The 18,249-nt window shown below is 42.0% G+C and overlaps 1 protein-coding gene across 3 annotated transcripts in view; it reads left to right on the forward strand.

Moving 5' to 3' along the window:
- Positions 1–18,249, forward strand: part of zfpm2a (zinc finger protein, FOG family member 2a) — a 114,780-nt gene that overhangs the window by 74,470 nt on the left and 22,061 nt on the right. The gene's annotated exons all lie outside the window — the stretch shown is intronic.

Consider the following 18,249-nt stretch of genomic DNA (forward strand, 5'->3'; position numbering starts at 1 on the left):
ATCTACTAATCACTAGACTGCACTGGGGAGTTATCCTCTTAACCGGCTACTTAACTTTGTGCTCTTTATCACCAGATCATTAAAGTTTTGATAAGCTATTAAAGAAGATTACGTACTTCTTTAAAATCTTCTAATCTTTTTGCTGGGAGACTTAGTGTATGAAACAAAAATGAGGCTGCAATAACAAGATTTCCCACTTTTTTTTTTTTTGGAGTAAGACAATTTGCTGTGCCACATGCAAACTCACTAACAGTCACTCAGCTGTGTCACTCAGAGTTGCTTTGTTTGTCACTTTCATTTCGACCTTATTCATTAAACACAATGACGTCCCCACGCATCCCCGTGTGACAGTTGTTCTGTATTGTACTGTATGAAGTTCATTCTTGGGGAAATCCTCCAAGCGAATCATTAAACGCTGATATATGATAACAGGATACAACGAATTAATTTAAATCTAGTCACAGAAGTTGAATATGCACTACATCTCAGATGCAGTCTCTGTGTGTGTACACGTGTGTGTGCGCAGCCTCTAGAGGGGAGACTGAAATAGAAAAAAAAAAAGCAAAACACTGAAATGAATATTGAATTGTGGTCTTTCGGCGATAATTTGGAAAATGGAATGTTAAAGTGTCACCTCTGTAGTGTGGGTTGATTAAAGGCTCTTCCTTTCCTCTCTTCAGAGTCCAACTGCAACTTTCCTCCCACCTTGAAAAACTGGGGCCCAGATTGTTTATATCTTTACCCTGTGCGGCTTCCCCTCTGTCGGCTGCTTCATTGCTCCTTGAGATGTGTTACTTATGGAAAACAGGGAATATCTCACTGCACAGTATGCTTGCAGAATATGTTTTGGCTCACGTTTCAGTGGTCTCGGCTCTCTTTATAGCTGCTTGCGAAGATAGTAGCCGTTCGCTTTGGATGTCTGCCAGTATGAATCTATGGGGGAGTGTCTGACTGTTGATTGGTTTGAGTGGTTACAGTGTACTAGTCTACCCTGTGATTTCTGCTTTACACTTTATATGACTGCTCGTCATCTGGCCCCAATACTTCCACAAGTGAGCGAAATATTGTGGAGTGGCAGTCAGAGTGTCCGCGAATCAGCAAAGAGAATATGGTGAGTTGTGCTGTAGCAGTGTTTTATGGATGATAATGTCTGCAGTGGAGAGTGGAACAAGCAGGAGGATTCTTTAGTGAGGTGCCCTGTGGGGCATTCCTGGTGACCGACACCGTTACAAGTGAGCTTTAGGGTGTAACATTGTAACCAGTAAGTTTTAGCTGCGTATTATTTATTAAATTATTTATTACAATTTTAAAGAATTAAAATCACATTGTGGTCTCAAGTATTTTGTGCGTATTTTTACTTGGGTCCCTTTTTTTTTTTTTTTTAAAGACTACACAAGTAGTGTTTTGAATTGTACGCAAATGAACTCGAAGTGGGAAACATTTGCAGTTTTGTCTGTCACATATATTTAAAATGAATATCAGATTAATTGTGGTTCAAAATACCAGGTAGTATGCAAATTGAGTTAAAAATTTTCATGTGCTGTCCTGCCCTTGGTCCCATGCAGACATTAGAGTAAATATTATTGCAGGACTCTTGAGTAGGAATTCTGTGCTTCACATGCCGTTTATAAATCAAGAATGATCAAGTAGAGCATTAGTACTGAGGCCACACTAATGCAGTGTAGAAAATATTATTGAAGTAAATGCAAATATATGTGATGTATGGCCCATTTTCTGCTTTGTTGCAGCCTATTTGATTTTTTTTGGGGGGTGAGGATAGGAAAGTTTCATCACTTAAAATGAATGTGGAAGGCAAAACCTTCAAGGCTCGAGGCATTGAAATGTCTCAAATTCATGAATATAAATTATTTGCAACTAATTTTCATTTGTTTAAAAAAAAAAAAGCCTGCAATAGCCCTGAAGTGGCATTATGGCAAATGCAATATCTGCTTTTCTCAGGCCGCCACTGTGGCCCTGTTTGTTTTACATTAAACTCCCATGAAGAGCCTTAGCAGCCAGCCATTACTAAAACGCTCAACTCTACCACTGTGCTCTCATTATCAAGAAATCCACCTGGAACTCCCACAATGCTCCTCTCCACACTCTGACAATTTCTTTGAAGCACAGAAGTTCTAGAAACAGGCAGAAAGTCTGCGGAGTAATTATGTGTTACACTAAGAGTGGAGCACCAGGAGCGAGCGAGGATGACAGACAGGGACCTGGAGAGAAAAAATTTTCTCTGCAGATGCACAACAGATTGATAAAGTCACTGAAAAAAAACATGGAGACGTTGAACAAAGGCACAGTGTATAGGCACCATGATTGGAAGATTTTTAAACCGTAGCCACGATTGGTGTTATTCTTTAGCCTAACATCCCAAGATACATTTTAGATCCTGATCACATAGCAACTGTACTCAAACAACTCCAAGAGTCACGTTCATATTTATCTATGATATGTGGAATTTTCATATTTAATATTTACAGTACTGTATACAACAACAAACACACACAAGCTAGCGTGTCATCGTTGCGGGGCTGTGGGGCCTTGCGTGGAAACATCAGCAGTTCTTTTAAGCCGCTGGAATGTCTGAGTCCAAATTCCGCACCGTAGTCCAAAGTTGCGAACCGCTGACCTTCGGTCACCCAAGTTCACACAGCCATTGTAGTACACAGACAATTGTGCTTAACTGTAGGCAGTTTCCCAATGAACTAAACATCTAATTATTTCATTTGCCCCCTTAAAACTTCCTCCAGGTTCAGTACCCGCTGACATGAGGCTCCGTTAATATTTAGAAAAAAAAGACATCATTTTTTTTTTTTTTTTGTCGATTCCACATTGGTAGGAGTTTTCTTCATTGCCTGCATAGTCCGTCTTTGTGCTTGCCCCATTGTTACCTGATATCGACGCCCACTAAAACTCTACACACGCAACGTGACCGTATTATGTGCCATTATTCAGAGGTCATCTAAACTTTTCAACTGTAAGCCTCTTAAATCAGACCACATTCACATCCACCATGTCGCGCAACTCTCCGGCGCAACTTAGCCCATTGTTCATACAAAAATTTACCAATGTAACTGGGATGTTTTACATAAGCCCGAACAGAGAATAATTAGCTAACTCACTGAGTCTTTGTATTATTTCATAGTCACTAAGTCCTCACAATCAGATCCTTTTTATGCCGCATTTTATTACCACCACTGGCCGACTGAAGCCCTCTGAGGCAAAAGATGAACTAACGTGGCCTGTGTGGACACATGCAGCACTTCCCTTTTGTTTCTATACTATAAATGCCCGCTTGAATGTTTGGTATGAAGCCATTTGCATTGCTTTATTTTCATTTGAATAAAATCGAAAACGTTTTGTTGCATGCTGCTGGTGAGAGTCGAACATTCAACCCTCTTCTTTTAAAAAAACTGCGGCAATTGGGGCATGCAAGGGTTTATGATCCGTTATCTTGGAACACAACAAAATGGTGTAACTGAATAAGAATTAAACAATTGACACAAAAACAAATTTCATGATCGGTGTATTAAAACAAAACTGTACCCTAAAGGAGTCCCCACCACAGCTTAGAGCAGCCGACTAATTCAGTTTAATTAAAAGACAAGAGAGATCAACAGAATTGTTTTCATTAGGAAATTATTAATGATTCCGCTGGAACAATAATTGATTGCACTGAGCCATGCGATAACTCGGTGCGGTCAGGCTCGATCCAGAGCTGGGTGGAAAGGAGTGGTTGGTTCTGAAGCTGAAGCTTACGCATTTGTAATAGAGAAGGTATAAAACAAGCTTTACAAAGGCAAAAGGGGCAGAGGAGAAGGAGTGGACGGAAGGTAGAGCGTAGCAAAATCTAGATGAAATAGCAATCACAGTGGGCTTTAATATAGCATTTAAATAGTGACTGTCTCACCTCATTAATCCAGTCCAACACGTTTTGGGGGTTTTGTTTTTTTTTTTTTTGTTTTTTTTTTTTCATCCTAGGTCTATATTACATGTCCATAGGCACACAGTCCCACTTTGTCGCTGCTCCATTCAGAGCCACGTGAAAGCCGAAAGCTCCAGACGCTTCCCCCAGCAGCCTTTTATGCGCATTGTTCTCCCGCTAGGCAGGCTGTTTCCCTGCTAGACTCTATAGCGCAGGCACCAGACGACATGCTCTGCCACTGCACCCACGTTCGCCACAAACACACACACACACTCGACGCCATTACCGAAAATTCGCATAATGGCTGCTGACACATAAATGTCCATCTGCGTTCGCCGCAGGCTAAACCCCCAGACAAAAACAACAATAGAGGGAGAGCATGTAAAGGGAGTGATGGGCGCTGATGAGTACTAAATTGTTTTTTTACAAATAGTAACGCAATATATTATTTTTTTTGTGTGTGTGCTCTTGCATTTTTTGAGGATGCGCTTCTGATCAATGTGTGTGTGTGTGTGTGTGTGTGTGTGTGTGTGTGTGTGTGTGTGTGTGTGTGTGTGTGTGTGCGTGCGTGTGCAGGAGAATAGCCCCGTCGCCCTTGTATCGGTGCCATTGAGGGTGTCAGGCTAATGAGCGTGGGCTGTCCTTCGAGCAGGAGGGTTTGGGTTGTGCCATTCACTCTGCATATTTAAATGCCTTGTAGAGCTTAAGTAGGCCCACTTTTCCATGTCAGGGCAGCGTTCAATCCTGCTGCGGCCATTAATTATGATACCTTTGTGCTCCAGTGTGGCTAATAAGAGTGATGTATTGCACCCTCGTGGCATTATAATCATCTGAGTGAAGCACCTGGACCGCAGTGAACTGGCTTTAAGCACCATATTTAAAGTAAAAATGCTAGGAACAAAAACAGCGGTTAAAGCAGCAGCTTCCTCCTTCCTCTCCCTGACTGCGGTGGTTAATGTGCCCACATGAGAGAGTGTCACACATTTAACGTGTCCATAATGGTATAATCAATGATGTGAAATGCTTTGCTATTGATCATTCACGAAGACTCATTGTGTGCCCGAGAGGGAAAGCAGCAAAGAGACACACACACACACACACACGCACACACACACACACAAACAAAGGTTAAAAGGATATACTAGTCATTGTTTTGCTGCCCATCCCACCATGTTCGCACTGCTCTCACTGTCTGCGTTAGCGATTTACTGTGTTACTTTCTTATTACTTCCTCTGTCTTTGAACGGTGAAGTGGTTAACTGGATTTTGAGGAGCTGCTTCTTAATATTTGGAGCATGTCTCTCCGGTATTGAATCTGTTCGTTACAGATGGGGTGTAAAAGATCACACTTTATTACATTAATCACCGCAAGTTAATGTGATGATATGTGCTTTATATTTCCTCCTCTTAACGGCATAATCAATGACCATTTTTATATTCATTGAAAAATCCTGCAGATATGAAAATGAGCCCCGGCTCGCTTTTTAATCTACTGTGGGATCTCGAGTCAGTAATTAAAGAGTTCCTTCAGTGTATATCTTCGAAAAGCCCTTAGCCTGCTTTTCAGGCCTGGTTATGATCCAGCTCGCCGCCCCCATCTCTGCTGTGGTAAGTAGGTGTGAAAAGCATTGTCATTGAGCTTTAGGATAAAGCCCTGCTGTTGGATGCCATTGGTCAGACCACATGCACACACACGCGCATGCACACACGCACGCACACACTGAAGCCAGAGTAGGGTATGCTGTGAATATGTGTCAAAGCTTTTTTAATGAGAGACAAAGCACGTACATTCAAACTGCGTTTTAGTTTTTTTTTAGTTTTTTTTTTAAGGGGTGGGGCGCAGTATGACAGTGTGTATGCTTGTGTTTATATGTTCAAAAAATACCTAAAGCGATAGAAGACTCAGAGTGAATGCGTTTCGATGGTCAAGTCATGCTGATGGCAAAGCACATGGTTTAAGTCTAAAGTGGGGGTTGGTTTGGATAGAATGTAGTCAAGCAAGCAGGGGATAATCAGTCATATGAGGTGGGGGCGGGCTGAGAAGGAAGAGCATACGCAGCACTGTTAACATGAGAGAGACAGTTAAGAGAATAGAGTTGCAACAATTCCATTCAAGCCAGCTCAGGGTCACATACAGCTTCCATTTTTTTGTTTGATAACATAGCTATATATCTCTGAAAATGAATCCTCAGTTTGGGCAAATCAGATTTTCCTCAGAGAAATAGCTCAACGCACTTTGTGAGGTCGCCAGTGTGTTCATGCGGGAGAACTTGTTGATAACCTTTATACATAGCTCTTCAGTTAATCCATTTTATTGATTGTACAGCCACCTGCATGAAAAACAGTCTTTAAAGAAGCGTATCAGTGTGATATCACCGTTTTTATTCTCTCTGCCACCTCTAACATTAGTACCTTATCTGAGACTCAGTTTATCGCCTGATCTGGTCAAAGGATCTTAGCAATTGGACCCCTGTTAAAGCAGTGGATACCGTGAAAAGAGGCCTCAACTATGTTTGACATCTACAGTGTCTAACGTTCAAATAACTTTTTAAGATTCTTACTTAACATAGGTAGATAAATAGTGTCATCACTGGATTATATTGGTGATGCAATCGTCCTACACACAGTAGGTTTGTCTCAGGTACGGTTTATTCTTCGTTTTCACTTCTCATATTCTTCTCATTTGTGTTGTGGATATGGAATCAGCGTATTCCACAAAAAGTCATGGTGAAAAATGAATGCCACCTCTAACTGTACAATACACTTCTTTTGTTATTAGTGTGCATAAATTGCCTTGCTTTACTGGAGGATAATCTTGCTGAAAAAGTGTTACCTCTGCCAAATTTATAGTTAGTCTGCAAGCGGTTGCATCGCTTTGCTCTAAGTTCAAGAAATGTATTTGTCAGGTGAACGGTTAAATTTGATCAGTATCTGATGAACATGCTGACGAAGTCAAAGTAAACACACATAAGGTAAATATGCCGCATTAACATGGAAACTACAGCCTCAGTCTGCTATGTGATCCATACTATTTCCCACATTGAAATGTCTGTATCTCGTTTGGGTTTTGACATTCTTGTTGATTAAAAAAACAAATAAAATAGAAATCGCAATCAGTAAAGTGCAGACATCCGCCAAGGCCAAATTAAGCTAATTTGGATCAGCACCAAATTGCTCACATTTAGCATGCATCATAAATCCCTGCCTTAGCCCTTATTATTCCCCCCAAACCCCACGATATTATTTTGAATTTGATTCTATACTTTTGTACAAACCTTCTCGCGCTTGATGAAACAGGCAGCAGTAAAACAGAACCTGCTCGGTGGAAGTAACAATCTGTCATGTAGATCTGAACTCTGGTGGTTGTCATTGCTTGACAGAGATGGGTGCCTCTTTTCCATGAAAAAGAATGTGAGTGGACATAGCAGTGAGAAGGAAGACAGGCGTGCTGTAGGTAGAGAAGTGTGGAAGAGCAGACATCAGTGTCGCCCCGGTCAGACAGGGCCATCCATCCTGGAAGCCCAAGGGAAGCAAGAGAGGAAGCGGGAGAGCGAGGATGGGACAGACCAAAAAGAAGCATCAAGAGAGAAGTGAAAGAAAAAAAGTGTGTGTGTGTGTGTGTGTGTGTGTGTGTGTGTGTGTGTGTGTGTGTGTGTGTGTGTGTGTGTGTGTAGAAACAAAAAGTATGTACTTAAATATAAAGTATAAATATAAGCATATTAAAAATGGGTGAGTTTGTGTGTTAAAGAGAGAGATGGTGGGGCACTGATGCAGTCTTTCTCTTAACTTTTAACTCTTGTCATTTGTGCTCCCCTGAGCAGTGAATAGTAACCAATCTTTCATCGCTCCAGTGGCCAGAATGCCAAAAGAGAGCTGGACTGCGAGAAACACAAGTCTATTCAATTTTAAAATGTAACTGGAATGGGAGCCTTTGGATGGCTGATTGAAAGAAAAATGATGTAAGACTTTTGAACTTGGTTTTACTGCCGACTGTGAAATGGAAGCCGTGGGTAGAGTATTTGGGTCTCCCCGAGATAGGTTCCAGTCTCATATCTGCCCTATTTTCACAGAGAGGTGAATGACATGTTTTGTTGATGGAACTCTATCCAAACCATGTGAGGTTTGCACAGGCATGAAAGGCTCAGTTAAAACCTTCGACATCCCCCCCCCCCCGCTTGATTTCACCCAGCGTGGTTGGCCTTCTTAATTTAAAATGTCATTTCTATTCATGGCATTGGCAATATTTAGACAATCACACTCACGCGGGGAGCGAGAGCGGGAACAAAGTTCTCCAGTGAGTCTACGACTTAGGCAATCAAAGGAACTTCCCTTGCTATATATTACAAGTCCAGTTTACCTTGTACTTGCCACCTTGAGGATCCAACTGTCACCTAACCAGCAACACACGACTACCCGATGCCCTGAGCATGCTAAGCTTGCATACTGTTGAATGGCGGCCACTAATGCTGTGTTCCGACGCCATATAGAGTTATTTCTTTCCATCTCTTCACAGGAATCCCCCCTTGCACCATTTCCCCTGTAATCTCCGCACTGCTCACTGTTATGGGGTGGCTCGCCCGCTGCTCCCGCCACGATTCCACAGCCCCTCTCCTTCTTATACCCGGCACCTCCACCATTTTAATCCCTTTGACCCAAACCCTGTGCGTTTCCCTTTATCAACAGCTCCTAGAGATTACATCCTGCTTGCTTCCTCGCCACTGCTTGCTTCAGTCACCGTGGCTGGCCAAGGTCTTTGTCAGAGACCGCTGAGTGTGATAGCCACTGCCGGCCGGTTATTTGGTCGGTCTGGACGCCACACTTAGAGGCCATCTGAGCGAGGAGCGGGAAGAGTAGGAGATGCGAGGCGTATACAATCAGAAGAGCATCACATGCTTGTGGCCTTCAGATTTGGGACACCCATCATTTCCAATCACAATACAGTTAGCGCTGTGACAAATTTAGCCAGAATGTAATTGTTCATATCTAATCATGGTAACAATGATCATGCTTTATATCCAGCCATGCATGTTTTATACTGTTTTAGCCTCAGTAGGGTCAGAGGTGAGCTAACTTCAAGTATAGACTAAAGCGAACAACTATTCGCACAGATGGATAATTTAGTCTTTGATGAACCGACCATGCGTTTATTTTACAATGTGGGAGAATGCTGGAATATGCAAACGTTAATGCTGAACTTGAATTGAATTAGTCAAAGGTATTCCCCCAAAATTCACAAATATAATGATGACCAATGACATGTAAATTATTTAATGCGTTTGTGAAGGAATCAACAGAAACGCCTATATTTATAATGTCATCAGTGCAATACTTTTGAGACAACTTCAAAGATGAATTCAAAAGAGCACAGCTCATACATTTGTACTTAGAAATATATTTGTTTTCCAACCAATCGGTGGAAAAATCAAAGATGATAGAGATGTCACTGTTTTTTGTTTTTTTAATTGGCTTTTTTAATGTGAACTCCTGTGATCATTGGAATAGGAACCATTGACTAATGGTATTCAGGTTTCGCATGAGTGTGTCTAAATATTTCTTAGTCAATTGTAATAAACATATTCATAACGTATAGATGTTGGGCGGCCTGGTGGTCCAGTTTTTAGCGTGTCGACCTCACAGTGCAGAGGTCGTGGGTTCGATCCCGTCTCCAGCCTTCCTATGTGGAGTTTGCTTTTTCTCCCCGGGCCTGCGTGGGTTTTCTCCTAGTACTCCGGTTTCCTCTCACATTCCAAAAACATGCATGGCAGGTTGATTGAACACTCTAAATTGTCCCGAGGTGTGAATGTGAGCGCGGCTGGTTGTTCGTCTCTGTGTGCCCTGCGATTGGTTGGCATCTGGTTCAGGGTGTCCCCCGCCTACTGCCCAAAGATGGCTGGGATAGGCTCCAGCACCCCCCGCGACCCTTGTGAGGATGAAACGGATCATAAAATGAATAAATGAATAGATGTAGACTTTTAGCAGCTCGCCTTCCTTCCTTGTCCCTATTTGGGCAGTTCTCAGCAGAATACAAGTGTGATTTAAGGGGCCCATACATGTGGGAAGGTTGTAAGTGAAGACAAAAACCACAGACAAATGACACCACAGGTTTCTTCTTAAAGCTATTCAAACGGAGGTTAGCGGCAGAGCAGTGAAAAATACATACACACTCCATCCTGTCAGAACGCTTTTGGCTTATCTTGAGTGACTGTCAAGGCTTGGAATATCAGGGAATGGACAGAAATATATAAAATTAATAAGCCGCTGGATGTTGTCGGGAGTTATGATGCTTCATAAATCCTGGTTTGATCATGGCGGACAAGGCTTAAACCCACAGCTACCTAATGCGCGCAGCAATGTTTTTGACTGAATTGTATTTTGTTCAGGAGAGAGAGAGAGAGAGAGAGAGAGAGAGAGAGAGAGAGAGAGAGAGAGAGAGAGAGAGAGAGACGCCCTTTGCTGGCAAATGTAAGATTTATCATCGACTCCGCGACTCCCCCTTTTTCTTTTCAGAGCGACAAATATTAAAAAGAATGCCTACGGGACTTTGGCAAGCATTACCTTTAATAGGACAGCATACACGTAACAAGGTGAAACTGAGGCCAAAGGCAACAAGACACGATTGAGTGAGAAGCAGAAGAGGGGAAAATGTGCGCTAACTTATCAGCTGCACTCACTTTGTCAGGTCGAGGGTCTCGGAGCTTTTGTTTGTTTGTTTGTTTCCTCTTGTGGAGGGATGGAGGCTATCTCTCCTGCCATCCACACAGGTCTGCTCAGTCGAGGGCCGCAGGTAATATTTCATGTCAGGAATTAAGCAACCGTCCGACTGCTCTCTACAGTTAGGTGGTCGACACATCCATCACCGTGCTTTCTTCCTCTCTCCAACGTTGGCTTTGTCTGAATCACCCTCCTTCCTTACACCCATTGGCTGGGATGGTGAAGCACTGTATCGCAGGGACAGACTAATTAGACCGCCGTATGTAATCTCCGGGGGTTTACCTGTCAATACTAATGTTTTCTGTGAGGAAGAAGCCTCTCCAAATGAAAGGCTTCGCTGTTTTGATATGTAAAGCACATGTCATACTGTTTCAGTCAGCCACATCCCAATGAGACAAATTGTCACCAGAAGTACAACAATGACAACAAAAACAACTTTGCTGAACCCAATCAGAATAATGCGTTCAAATTCAAGAGCTATTTTTATGCCTTATTGGACTTGGAGAGGTCATGCATATTGAACGCGAAGTAATAAGTAAATGTAATATTTCTTGTATTTCTCGTAGCTGCACACGCACACAAAAAAAGTAATCAGGTGTTGGTGATAAATTGCAATAAAAAGAGACAATCAATTCTTTTCCTGTAGCTGCTTTGGAGTCAATTAGCACATTGCACAGACTCGTTGGCTTATTTAGCCTCTCCATATTCAGCATCTGACTTTTATCCAATTACATTATGTCAGGTGGGCACACCGGGCACAGTGCACATAATGGAGAATGCCATCTTTGGTAAGATATTCTGTGACACTTTTCCTTTGCATACGCCGATGGCACTCTATGAATTATTCAAATGCTTCATCCACCCAGAAGAGAGAGGATCTCAGCTCCATAGTAAACAGATTTTCTGCTCACCATACTCCCAACTCTGAAGTGTGGGACATTGTAAGTGCCAAATAATTACACAGTGCCCCTTCTTCCCTCCTTTCTTTGCTCACCTGGATTCAGAGCGGCATTTGGTCTGATTATTATTTGGACGTTGGTGAAATCCTGCAGGGAAGTTTCTGCTGAAGCGCTGCAACGACAGATGCAGAAAATTGCATGTCGATACATGAGAATTTTTTATGCATATTTCCATCTGAAATAATTGAAATATTAGACATCCTGGGTTTCGTGTCATTGGGGAAATAATGTCTCCAGAGTATGTGCACCTTGCTTTCCCTCTGTTGATATATGATACACTAATAAACCACAGCTGTGTATAATATATATATATATGTATATATATAGGGGCTTGAAAAATTTTTCAGCACACAAAATCGAATACATTCAGAGTGCCCAACTTTGTCGAATTAACATGATGCTAGCGACATTAAAACACCACAAATATGGCAAGCGCTGAAGAAAACTGAACATTTTACATAGTCCATCAGCATAAAAAGAAAGGAGGGGTCTACGTAATGTCTCCGTCTCTCTTCCCCGCTTTGGGGATTTGCCCTGACCTTGAACTGGTTGTATCTTGCAGTGCAGATCTGTGGCAGTGACACATGTCATGTGTTGGAGAGGATTGAGGAGGAAGAAGAGGAGACAAGAGGGAGTGATCTTGGTGTGTTGCCCAGTTCGAGTCAGAGTCCCCCCCCCCGTGTCAAAGCATGGGCATGTTTGGCCAAAAACACAGACTGCACCTTGTCCACTAATCTCAGCACGAAAACACCTTCCTGGGGCTGACAGCCTGACGAGAACATCCACATTTTTACAATGTTGAAGAACACCGAGAGGCTTCAAAGCCAGCCTTAAATTCTTGTGCTGCTGGGGAGGGACGGCCGCGCGGGAAGAACAAGAAAAAGAGTGAGGGGGAGGGAAGGATTGTCATCTTGTAAAGCAGACCTGGCTGAAGCTAAGCCAAGTCTTATTTTTTTTTCTCCTGTTCTGCATTAGACAGAGAAAAAAAAAACTCTCACCATGTTTGTTCTTTCCCACTCAGTAGAAAAAGCAAAAGACTCAAAGCTCCTCATACAGAGAGAGCGACAACCTCTTAACTGTGCCATCGTCCTCCTCAGATACTCAGCTTCGCGATCATGTAGTCGAAAGCCCATTATCACATGTGAATGAAGTTAACACGCACATCGACCCGCGATGCTTGACTGAACGCTGCCTTTTCACCCCGACAGATTGTATGCAGGCAGCGGAGGCATTTGTTATTGACTCAAAGGGGCTCTGAAATACAGATCACAAATCTACAAATCTCTGAAGATTAAAATCTGCATTTCACAAAGTGTCACACGGTTGACAACCACCATTATGTCTCGGTTTCTTTTAAGGCTGTTTACCTTTAATGATGAAACGGGACCGGCGGGGAGCTAATTGATCGAGCGCAACCATGATTGCGTGTCTGTATCACATGCTTTGACCTGACGGCGTCTGCAAAAAGAATAAATACATCGTAGAGTCCCTTTTTTTTCCTCACAAACCTTTTTCTTTGTTTTCTGTTAAGCGCCTTTTCAGCATGAGGCTAAAACCCCGAAGAGTCCAACATTTTGCGGGGCTCTAAATAGCAGCTCTGAAGCTACATGTGGGCTTTGTCATCACGCTTGAAGAATTTCCTTTTAATGTACTGTAATGTGAAATTCAGTGGGGACAAGTTTAATTGAGTTTTACACAAACCAGTTGGGAGTAGCGCTGGAAGGTAGGTGATGTTGAGGTTTTTAATCTCTGGCTCCGGAGAGGCATGTTGACGAAGTGGTTCTTTCTCTTTGTGGAGAAAAAAAGAGGAAGCCTAAGAAATGATACAACCGTGGATAAAACCAATTGGCAACCCTCAAAGGGACGGAGGGTGATAAGGCAAATCCAGCACTTGTAGAGAAATAAAAGAATCCAACTGTTCATTAAAATGGGAAACAAAACAGGCGATTGAGAGGGAAGGCAGACTGCTCGGTGGCGGAGCGAGTGAAACAAACAGAGCCAAAGATATCAGAGGATAGAATTGGAAAATAATCAAGGATTTGTGCGGGGAATTAATAAGGAAGATAGGCACAAATAAGCATTTTTCTCACTCTCCAAAATTAGACAGGGTGGACTATAATTATCAAACACGGGAAATGGCATAAGCTCCATAAAGGCCTAATTATAAGCGATAACCAAGATATAAGGGTTGCCATCTTTTTATTTTACACACTGCGACTGTGAGGCGGCATGGTCTTTGATGCGCTGTAAGTCCGGTATTTTTTGGATACCTTGTATAGTCCTGATATCTTCTTCCCAGCCAAAAGTAGCTGTTTTTATTTGGAGAAAACGCTTTCCTTTTAATCTCGTAAAGCGCCTGAGCTGTGTTTAAAAATAGGATCACAGGATTTTTCACACTCTCTGAAATCCACTTGGAGGAAAATTATTAGCATTTATTAGTTGTGTTTATTGATGTATTTGTTCATTTATTTTGCTCGGGAAAAAGTTCTCGTTGCTTTTAGTGTTATAGATCTGAGGAAAAAATACCTTCTGATATGAATATGAATCATTTGTCACTTTGTGACAACTTTATTTCTGACAGCACTTGCTGTCATCTGACCAACATCGCTTTCTGTAATGAGGCTTTCTCGATATGAACAACGCAACAGTACGCTTCCGTGAGTACGGTCTTGCTAAGATCGAACTTTCTTAGAGTGCTAGCCTGATCGCAATCGGAACAACTGTGCACCAATCAACCAGCGGACAAGAACATCATCTGGGTATCACGTGAGTTTGTGGTTCATGCGTACTTTCAATTGGAACTTAGCCCGCGATTGATGACATTTCACGAGATGACAAGGATGTAAACAAGGGACAGGAATGCAAACGGCTAGGGACTTAAGGTGATACTAATGACAGAAGGAAAGCGGGCGAGGTTGAAGGAATGGCAGGGCAAGAGGGGCGATGGGGTGAAAGGAAGCGGCAATGAAATCAGCAGCACTTGTGCGATCGGCCACATCCTATTGTTTTGTATGCAAGGGGGAAAGTCGTTCATCATCATATCAATAAAAATACGCGGCTGATTATTATTATTGTTTGCTTACTGTGAGCCACTATCATAAATAATGGGTCTTCCGCTGCTGCTTGTATTAATTATAATTAGAATGCTGATAATGTGTATGCTGTTTTATTACAGGAGCTGAATCAATTTTACAGTCTAATTCAGCCCCGCAAGGTCACACAAAGTTGCCAGGGCGAGAGATGGCTCCTTGTAAAGTGCCTCTGCTATCTGAGCTGGAAGAGCAGAACACAGAACACAGAGAAACCCAAACTGGTCAGACAGATTTATCAGCATCTTCTCATAGCAGCTACCATGAAGGGTTTTTTTTTTTCTTTCCCCCCTCAATGAAGTGAAGCCGCAGCACAGATGGAATGACCAGAGATCTTATTTTGTGTCAATTTGCTATTTTTGCTCTGGCCATGTAACCTGACATACTGCTTCTGTACAAATGTATTTTCTCTTATTACCACAGTAACAAACTTCTTAACTGCATTTGAGTTATCCATTGTATACAACGACAACGGTTGCATAAGAGACAGGAGACAGTGGGAGGTTAACTTGCATTGTTGGCTTTGTTTAGGCCAGAAAACATTTTACGAAGTAACCCTCCAAACTTCTAGGTTTGCACGATCCAAAAAATAGGCCACCGACGTCCATTGTAATTTGGCGCAGTGTTTCAAAAGATAACAAAAAGATGCTTGCTGCTTATTTGTAAAGTTCAGGAATAAGCACGTGGACCAAGAACACTGTGACGATTGTAAAAACAAAGTCTGATCATAGATACACAGGTTGGACATTGTTTTTCATCATTTAAAAACATCTCAATCTTAAGTATGTAGTAATGTGGTAACAAAGGTTGCAACACGATTGCCAGAACTTTAAAAAAAAAAAATGCTGGTAATTTTTCTGGTCAATCACAAATTCTTGCATCACTTTAGCGATTCTTTTTGACAAGTCCACATCATATTCTGTCAGAACGGTACTATTATTTCTGTTATATTAGCTTTTTCTGGGTTGGTTGCTTTGTTTTAGATGTGGGATTTTAGAACACAGGGACACATGCAATCACGACATGGCAGCTTGCAAAAAGAAACAAAAGTACTGTTCTGCTCACAGTTGACTGCAGAGTGCGTTCAGCCAAATCTCAACTTGGTCTAAATTGACGAGGCACCCCACTGTCTTGTTCCTCTGTTTCGTCCCGAGTCTGTCAGATGGCCCGACTACAGTGGCGCTCACGAGCCAGGAATTCAGTTTCCACCTTTTATCGCCGACAGTGTTGTCTTAGAAACAGCATTGCTTTGGATTTGCAAACTTAATAGCAATAGCCTGCAGACTGCAAATCTACACATTTGTTTGCTCGTTGTGTGACATGAAATTAGTCTCCTCTAACTGAGAGTCCTTTGCCATCGTCTTTGTAATTCACCTGTGAGCACAACTAAACCCATAATCTTAACAATAAACATGATCAGCCTCATTAATAGAATGCATACATGGGGATTTGTCCAATTAGAGGTTCATACGTAGATGCAGAGGATGTTCCAAAACAGAATGCTGGAAAAACACACACGATACATTTGCATTGTATGAACAGCTTATTATATCGTTACCCATCATTTGACTTTTTTTTTTTTTCCACGTGAGTCTTAAAAATTGAAGTGGCCATTGCCAGGACCGCCGACTCTGGCTCTGTCAGGAAATCTTGATGTTGGATTGGTGGATATTGCAAATGGCTTCATATTCTTCTGAGTGTTTCAGATTACCGGATTGGCCCGAATATAAGACGGCCCTGATTATAAGACGACCCCCTCTTTTTCAAGACTCAAGTTTGAAAAAAGACTTTTTGAACACCAAATAAATTTTTATACAGAAAATAATTACAGTACATCTGAAACCAATGATTATAACAATATATTTGAGAGAAAAAGCATGTTATTTTGTCTCATTCAAATCTAAAGTGCAATCACATTCGTAAATGAATGGCTTCTGTTTTTTTAAATATAAATTGCATCATAACTTCTCCTCAGCTGCCGGTTAACCTGGCCGATCTTCGACCCAATTTTCTCCAGATTGTCGCTACGTTTCTCCATTTTTTCTGTTATCTCTTCTATTATTTTCTTCTCTTTTCTTTCTTACCGCTATTTTTTATTTTTCTTCTTCGTGCTACCGCTATTTTAATTTTTCATTCTTCTTGACAAGGGTTCACTTTCGCCTGGGGAGTCAAGTTCAGCATTCGCTTCAATGATATCTGGCGCCATCTAGCGTCGTGAATGGGTGCAATGTCTAGACCCCGAATATAAGACGACCCCCACTTTTTCAGTCTTATTTCAATGCAAAAAACACCGTCTTATATTCGGGCCAATACGGTGATCTTTTTTTCGTGAAGCCCTTTTCGCATAGTTTGATTCACACATTCTACATAACAAAGCAGATTGTCTGATCAGGGAATCCGCGTAAGGATTTGAGAAGACAGGTTATTGGGGGATTGAATGGAGTGTGTGTGCGCGTGTGTGATTTTTTTTTTTTTTTTTTTTTAATGGCACTATTTTGCAAGCTCTTTTCAATTGCATCAAACAGCAGCCCACATCCTAAAAATGAATATCAGGCGCTTCCCCCTTTCCACTGCTGACAGACCCAAGACTGGAAAACTGGTTTCTCTCCCCGGCCTTGCAATTTACATGTTAAGATTATTCCTGAATGCCAGATCTGGTCTGCCCCCGTCATCATGCAGCCACAGCTGCTGATCCCTAGCAGCCAACCCTGTCTTCATCCTGCCTCCACCAGTCACCTGTCAGATTCAGCCCAAAGTGGACAGTTATTTTTCATTGGTTTTAGATGTCTTTCATATCATGGGTCATTAAAGCGCAGCGCAGTAGGCACCATATTTACATAGGCTAGCGGGAAGTTTTAATTTGCGTCGGTACGGAGCATGACCGTAACTGAAGAGTTCAGCACCAAAATGACTTTTTCACAAGACACCCCCCGACCCGTCTGCTCTCAGCGTTCCCCCATCCATTCCCATCTGAAAACATGGAGCGTAATTGCTCGTGCGGGGCACAAAGACAGAGACGACTGAGCCTTTTCAGTGGACTCGAGTTGTGATCATTCTACAGTGCAGCTTCCAAACGTAGACATACATTTTCCTGGCCGATGTGCGCAAGGCTCAGTCCAGAATTAGATCATTCTCCCATCTGCAGACAGACACAACTTTCCCTCCACTAATAATGTTTTATATTTGTTTAACTACTAGAAATGATGTTGGTATTTTTTTTTATTATCCCAATCACTGTAGCATGAGCTTGCAGCACTTCTTTTAAAAATCCCCCCCCGCCTCCCCAAATATTGTGATCAATGTGCTACTATTTTGATATGTTCTATTCGTTTTAAATAAGCATCTCAAAAATCGATGTTGTGTCTGCGCATGAGAAGTCTTTTATTTTATACACAACGGATGGAGGAATCCTCTGTTGAATTATTTACATGACAAGATAGTCAAGCTGCCAACTTCAGCAATTTTATCTCATATTGTGAATAGCAGAGGTATCACGCAATTTCCTTCTGACAAGATTTTGAGCAGAGATTTCTCCCATACAGCAGGCCTTTCCCGCTTT

Source organism: Hippocampus comes, unplaced genomic scaffold (assembly GCF_001891065.2).
Source record: "Hippocampus comes isolate QL1 unplaced genomic scaffold, H_comes_QL1_v1.1 scaffold327, whole genome shotgun sequence".
Classification (NCBI taxonomy): Eukaryota; Metazoa; Chordata; class Actinopteri; order Syngnathiformes; family Syngnathidae; genus Hippocampus; species Hippocampus comes.